The 7,564-nt window shown below is 49.4% G+C and overlaps 1 protein-coding gene and 1 long non-coding RNA gene across 3 annotated transcripts in view; both read left to right on the plus strand.

The window, feature by feature from the left end:
* Positions 1-6: 6 nt before the first annotated feature.
* On the plus strand, positions 7-3,099 carry LOC140342254 (uncharacterized). Its single transcript, XR_011923022.1, has 2 exons — positions 7-589; positions 1,372-3,099. It is a non-coding gene; the product is annotated as an uncharacterized lncRNA (long non-coding RNA).
* Positions 3,100-6,389: 3,290 nt separating this feature from the next.
* The window catches only part of CIPC (CLOCK interacting pacemaker), a 7,335-nt gene continuing 6,160 nt past the window's right edge, over positions 6,390-7,564 (plus strand). Inside the window, exon 1 of one of the 2 annotated variants that reach the window (XM_072427876.1) lies at positions 6,390-6,834. The gene's annotated coding sequence lies outside the window, so the exon portion shown is untranslated. Of the gene's footprint in view, positions 6,835-6,868; positions 7,101-7,564 lie in introns of those variants that run through there. The other variant, XM_072427875.1, reaches the window with a different exon arrangement.

Raw genomic sequence — 7,564 nt, forward strand, 5'->3', positions numbered from 1 at the left:
GAGTGCAGAGAGTGAGGAGGGAGGTGAGGAGTGTAGAGAGTGAGGATGGAGGAGAAGAGAGGTGAGCAGTGCAGAGAGTGAGGAGGGAGGTGAGGACTGCAGAGAGCAAGGAGGAGGGAAGTGAGGAGTGCAGAGAGCGAGGAGGGAGGTGAGGAGTGTATAGAGTGAGGAGGGAGGTGAGGAGTGTATAGAGTGAGGAGGGAGGTGAGGAGTGTGGAGAGTGAGGAGGAGTGCAGAGAGTGAGGATGGAGTTGAAAGGAGGTGAGCAGTGCAGAGAGTGAGGAGGGAGGTGAGGAGTGCAGAGAGCAAGGAGGAGGGAAGTGAGGAGTGTAGAGAGTGAGGATGGAGGAGGAGGGAGGTAAGGAGTGCAGGGAGTGAGGAGGGAGGTGAGGAGTGCAGGGAGTGAGGAGGGAGGTGAGGAGTATATAGAGTGAGGAGGGAGGTGAGGAGTGCAGAAAGCAAGGAGGAGGGAGGTAAGGAGTGCTGCTCTGCTCCCTTTGCCTTGAGAAAGGAGTCTCTTTTGTACAGAATACAAGTGACCCCACTTAGTATTTTGGTGGAGTGTTGGGATTGGTGGTACCCAGCTCTGGTAGGTTGTCATGATCACGGTTTTGTCATATGACTATGGTGGGCACATTAGATTGTGAGCTCTTCTGCAGGAAAGTGACTATGATCTGTGTTCAGCGCTGTGTTATATGTTGGCACTATAGAAATATGTGATAATGCAGCGCACGCACACATGACCATGGGATTGTTCTACCTATGTCCCCCCTTATAATGGAGGACTCATGGCAGCCATAATATCCCAGGTCACATGACCTGTCCTGTACATGGCAGCGGAACTGATGTCCCCCATGTACGGTAGTGCTGAAAGACATGCTGGAAAATGTCTGCCCTTTCCAACCATGGGGCTTTATTATGGAGTCGGAGAGGAGCAGTGAGGCCAAAATGGCGGCGAGCTCTGCGTCCCACCTGAGGCCTTGTTTGGGGAGGAGGAATGTTATTGGGTTGTGTGTCCTCTTCTTGTGTTTACCAGACTCCTGGCTGGCACTGTGCCCGCTGTTCCTGGCTGGTGGTTGGCGTAGGCACGTCAGGAATAGCACGCGGAGGGGGGGGGGGGATTATCCAGTTTTGGAATGGTTTTCCAGCTGTGACTGGAGACATGTTAACCCCTCATTACTCTGACCGTCATGTGAGCAGTGCATGCTTCATCTGATTGGCTGGACGCCTGGTAGTGATCAAATCATGCAACACTTTATAATATTTGTTATATAAAAACAGTAGAAGTGAGCTCTGATTGGATGACATTTAGTTTGCTCTAAGTATCAATATTAATTCTAATTTTTCACCTATTTCCTTTCTTTGTTCCAGCACTGCTGGTGTCCCCATCATTGTGTGGTCACCCAGAAGCACAGAACATGACGGTTGGTGTGGAGTTTGTGTTGTTATGTTGCAATCCGTGTGCACCTGATTACACAGAGGAACGACGATGATGTAATATCCTCTCAGAATGTACCTCAAGAGCCTGTTCACCCCAGCACTCTGCCCCTTCCGCTTTTTTTTGTAAGAGAATGCGGGGCAAATCTCAGGGTGTCACAGAGCATCTGTAGGGCAAAAGCTGAAAGTGCCCCCTACATAAGCTACCGCCACCATGCCATAGGTTGTACCCCCTGCCTAGGATGCCTACTTCCCCCTGGCGTGGCCATGTCTCCTAGATTTTAAGCTCTTCGAGGCAGGGTCCCCCTGTGTCACTGTCTGTATTTGTCTGTCATTTGCAACCCCTATTTAATGTACAATGCTGCGTAATATATTGGCGCTATATAAATCTTGTTTATTATTAATATTAATAATATGTCATGGTGTGACACCTGACAGGTGGCTGGGGTCATAGCAGCACAGTGTATGTCTGGTAGCGCACTCATGTAGGGAGGGAAGCCACCAAATGTTAGCCCCCCCACCCCACGTGACCGTATAGATTGGCTCATGATGGTGGAAGATGCCATTCCAATATGTACAAACAGTCTACATTGTGGCTTCATCAATCTGGGGGCCAATGTGGGGACACCACAGGCTGGAATCATTGTAAGGGCCATTGGTGGTCCAGACTGGTTGGAACCAAAGTATCCACTAACATGGGGGCAGCGTTAAGTGTTAATGTTGGGGTGACAGTTTAGTGGTTGCCTCCAGGGTAGGTCCTGCACAGCCCTGCGTAATGGCTGCCATGCCCCTTTGGGGTTAGGAGACTCTTTGCCACAATTGATCATCCAGGATGTGCTGTGTGACTCTGCCCCCTGCAGGCTGCCCCACCACTCACCTTTAATCCCCTAGGGAACGTTATGTTCAGCTGCTGCTGGGAGAGAATTTCCAGCAAGTTGGCTGATTTCTTGTTTGGAGCTTCACAGATGGGATTCCGGTGGATCCGGCCAGTCCTCCACATTCCAGTTTTGTGAGACTGACATTGACCGTGGTGCAGCACATTCCACAGTGGGACAGCCGCCATTTTGTCGTGTGAGGCCACAGAGTCTATATATAGCCAGAACAGCTGCGGAGAGCTGCCCATGGCAGACGAATCTGTCCCTGATTCATAGATGACACTATTTATGGCCCATAGGACACGGAGGAATGTCTCAAGGGGTTCGGTTCCCGCATTGTGCTCATTCCCGGCCTCTGAGCCCAATTCAAAGATATTATGGAGTAGTACATACAGTGCATATATAAAGTTTACATTTCTGTTACAATGCCAGATTTTTGAGATGGTAAATAATGAGAACATCCTGTTCTTTTGGTATTGTTTTTGCATTAAGGGTTCCTTTTGAAATTGTGCCCATGAAGTTCATCCCTATGGTGAAGCATGGTGGTGGCAGTATCATGCTTTGGGATTGCTTTTCTTCAGTTGGATCTGGGGCTTTAGTCAAGGTGAAGGGAATTATGAACAGTTCCAAATATCAAAACCTTCCATAGACCAAAAACCTTCCGGAGTCTGCTAGAAAGCTGAAGATGAAGAGAGGAATCAACAGGACTATGACCCCCAGCATTCATCCAAACCAACAAAAGAAAATGAATGTCTTGGAATGGCCTAGACCTAAATCAAATATAAAATCTGTGGGTTGACCTGTAGGGGGCAGTGCACAAGCAATGCCCCTGTGACCTGACAAAGCGGGGGCAAATAAGTCCAGATGTGCCATGCTGATACCCGGGAAAACCGAATGTTGGAATCAGAAGGATCAGTTGAGAGGGTGCCAACTTCATACAACCAGTTTAATAAATGTAAATGTATACATAATGTATAATAAACTCCCCCCAACACATTTGTTTGTTCTTCATGGAGGTCACATGACGGGGGAAAAGGAAAACATGGCATTGTAACACTTTGTATGTTATGTATGACATGTGTATGCGTGTCAGTGTACCCGTGTGTGCAGTGCGTGTCCCGTGTCAGTGTATCCTTGTTTGTAGTTTGGGTTCAGTATCCAGATCTGTGTGTTATGTATGTGCTAGATATGATGTGTGTACACTGTATGTGGCGTGTGCGTGCCCTGGTAGCATGTTGTTCCAGTTGTTTCCATGTAGTGGGGGAGGGGGCGGGGAGCTGAGGGGGGGGGGGGGGGGGGGTCACACTGTTCATGGAAGCTGTCAGGAAATAAATAAACACAATCTAGCCGTGTCCAGGAATAGATCTGCTGACGTCAATGGATTCCACACTTGTGGCCTCAGATAGAGGGAAGGAAGTGAGAGGAGAGGAGGAGAGCAGCGGAGGAGGGAAGAGTGCTGGGGAGAGCAATGGTGGAGAGTGCCAAGGAGAGGGCTGGGGAGAAGGCCAGGAGAGTTCAGGGAAAACAGCAGAGGAGAGGGCAGAGGAGAGGGTCGGGGAGAGCGGCAGAGGAGAGGGTCAGGGGAAGAGAGAGCAGCAGAGGAGAGGGTTTGGGAGGGCGCCAGGGGAGAGTGCCGGGGAGAGCGGCAGAGGAGAGTGCCAGGGGATAGCAGAGCGCCAGCAAGAGGACTGGGAAGAGTTCCAGGGCAGAGTGCAGAGGAGGGCAGAGAAGAGAAGCAGAGAGGAGCTCCTAAGGAGAGCACTGAGAAAGGGCAGAGTGCTAAGGGGAGTGGCGGTGGCGCCCCAGTGTCTATCATTCTTAATTTAATATTATCGTTGTATATTGCTATAGCACTGACATAATCCACAGCGCTGTACACAGCCCTTAGTCAAATATCACTGCTGAGGAGCTGACAATCTAAAGCCATTATCATGGTCTAAGGACAAATTGGGGGGAAAGCCAGTGAACCCAGTTTTTGGGATGTGGGGGGGAAGCCGGGGTGTCTGGTGGAAACCCTCATACATTTAGACCTTGTGAACCCCAAATCCATCCTCTCTATCACCCCCTCCATAAATCTTTCCTGTGATAACTTTATTGTAAAGTAACAGCACTTTCAGCTGACAACCCTAAACCATGACCCCTATCTAGCTGCAGTGTTGTCAGCTGGTCACAAGCGCCCCATCAGTTGGTCATTGTGCCCCCTGCCATGGCGGCCGAGCACACTGCACTACACAAGTACTGGTGTTTTTGATTGGTCAGTTTTCAGAATGACTTTGGATTCATGGTACAGTTATGCATTCATGGATTCATGGTACAGTTAGGGAATGGCTTTTAGCTCCTGTACCCCTTCCCTCCCCCCCAGGACCATGTGCAGGACAGACCTCAGTCTGTTACTATCTGGCTTCCTCTCCAGCCCCCACCCCCCCATGGTATCACTTACACTGACATCCGCCCCACCCAGAATTCCTCCCCCCCCCCCAGGAATGCTAAGCCAGACTTAACCAGCACATGTCTGTACAAAGTGCTGCCAGTGCCACCCACCACCCTGCTGAAGTCTACTTACCTCCTCCTGTCCCACCCGCCGTGTCTGGTGTCACTACATGATAAACTATAAATGGCGTTATCCATGGCAACAGACGCATCGTATTGTATCATCATCTAGGCCCTAACTTTAGCCTTAATGGGCCCTGCATGGGGCCCGGATACACTACCTTTTGTGTGTGTTACTGTGACAACAATCAATATCCCGAATGAAAAAGTAGTGATTGGATAATCTATGGGGCCCCTAACACTTTGCAATGGGCCACTGTTTTGGCACTGTACCATGGGTATCCAACAAGGATATGTCTGCCTGGCATACCCTGGGACAAATCACCATAATAAGGTTTTCTATTTTCGGCCCATGCTGCGTGTTATCCGTGCCCCCCGATCAGTTTGTTTCCGCCATTCACAGCTCGCAGTATAAATCCGCCATTTGGGGATCCCACAAAAGCCTCTGTTGTCACCCGTCTGGGGTCACCCTGGCTCTTTTGCCCCAATATTGTTACAGTGAGGGGTATCTGCCCCTGGATGTGTGGACATAACACACAGGCGGAATGGGTTAAAGCCAAGATTTCTGGCAGCCGGTTACGAGGCAACGCGGAGACCACAGGGCTAGCAGGGGATCGGCCTTATTAATCCTAACAATGTTATTGCCATGGCAACAATGATTTGATCCTCTGAAAATGGCCGCGTCTGACCCGCACACCTCGGAGACAAGATGGAGTAGGTCGGGACTTTCATTGTGACCCTCCATGGAGCTGCCTGGAGTATGACCGCCCTCTGAGATATTACAAACTGCATGCAAAACAAACTCCAACTTGTCAGACTACAACCCCCTCCCTCTCATTGGATTACATAAGTGGCCCGCATGGCTGCCATGTGAGAGGCCACACTGGTACAACCGGTATTATGGAGCAATGTGGGGAAAAGGGCACAAATTCCAGTGATACCCAGCAGAGGGTGCAGCAGGAATACAGCGCCCCCCAGTGGCAGTATTGCAGCCCTGCACCCCCCATATAATAGACTGCACGTTAGATCCCCAAAAATACAAATCTGATATCTGCACATGACAGACCCGACACTGCCCGAGGTGGCCATTTTGTGCCACCCCTTCTAATGGTAGGATGACATGTAGGGGAAGCCATGGTGAAAGAGAGGTGACACAGCATATGGAGGGGTCTCCGTGTAATAATTGTATAATATTAGTGTGTGACTGTTGGCGGACATTAAAGTGTCAGCTTCTCTGGCTCAGTCCCCTCTGTACAGTGCCATGGTATATGTCGAAGTATCTCTCATGGGCCCAGTGCACCCATCTCGGGGCTCCATACTATGGGGGAAAAGTTCATCATTATCAGACACAGAAGAGAATTGAATAAAATCATGGAGCCCCCCCCAAGCCCGGTGATGAAATTACAAAGTGTAAGGTCTCCCCCTGCTGGTGAAAACACATCAATGTAAATGAGAAATCTGCAGAAACTAAGTACCGTAATTGTGTTGCCCATAGAAACAGCTCACTAAATTCAATTAATGCAATCTGCAGATATAATGTGGTCAATATGACAGAAGGATATGAATATTGAAAATAATAATAATAATGATACTGTATCCGTGATTTGTGCACTGGCCTGCCCCCAATCACCTCATACCAAAAGGATGAGCTGGGACCTGCGAGTAATAACCACAGAATAAACAGGCTGCATGGAAGGTGGCGCCCCCTGCTGTGCACTCTCACACGGAGCCTTATCAGAGATGCAGAAATGTCAACTTTTTTGTCAGCCAGACTTTGCAGCTACAGCGCTTAATTTGTACATTTTGAAGTCAGTTCTGTTTACATTGTCTCTAGCGAGGTGACAAAGAAGAGATCATAAAACAGCGGAGAAATTACCGAAGGGGCTCCACACTCTGCCCACACTAAGATGGAGCCGGCAGCCATGTCTGGTGTGGCGCCCTGATTTACACGGTGCGAGTGTGTTTGGGGAAGGTGAGTTAGAAATGCCGTAATAGCGGTGATAGGTTTTGGTGTGTGGTGGAGGACCGGCGGGACCAAAGGGGAACGGAAAATGCCGAAGAACCGACACGCCCCTCACGTAGTACATCTAACATGGCGGCCGAAGCAGGATGGCTTTAGTGACATCACACGTCGGTTGTCATGGTTACCTTCTGCCAGCGCGGCCTATAGAGCGCCTGGAGCCTGACTGAGAGTGAGGAGGATTTTGGGGGCCACAGGGGCCCCGGCCGGGGAGAGGGGTAATTTCCTAAATGTTAATATTATGAATGTTATCATTGCAATAATTATAATTTGTGAAAGCTTCTAATATTTTTATTAGTGATATTTGTGTGGGACTTGTCAGTACAGTTATGAGGTGAATGGTGGTGGGTGAATCCTGCGGGTGGGGAGGTCTTATTACCATGACTGATATTGCTATTGGGGAGGGGGTTTGTATTAGTAATACAGTTATGTTTATAATGTTATGAGGTGAACTTGTGGGGTCAATGCGAGGTCAGTGTGGGACTGGAGTCCATTATTGCAGCTAATAAACTCACACAGGGCCTCTGTGCGCATGTAATTGGCAGTGTAATGTGTGCTGTATGGCAGGCTGGGTGCAATGGAAGGTATCTGTGGCCAGTGATGGGCAAGTGTCTGTGGCGGGCAGGTATCTGTGGTGATCCATGACAATGGGTGGGACCCCCAATGAGCGGGTATTTAAATT

This window comes from Pyxicephalus adspersus, chromosome 12, assembly GCF_032062135.1.
Source record: "Pyxicephalus adspersus chromosome 12, UCB_Pads_2.0, whole genome shotgun sequence".
Taxonomy (NCBI): domain Eukaryota; kingdom Metazoa; phylum Chordata; class Amphibia; order Anura; family Pyxicephalidae; genus Pyxicephalus; species Pyxicephalus adspersus.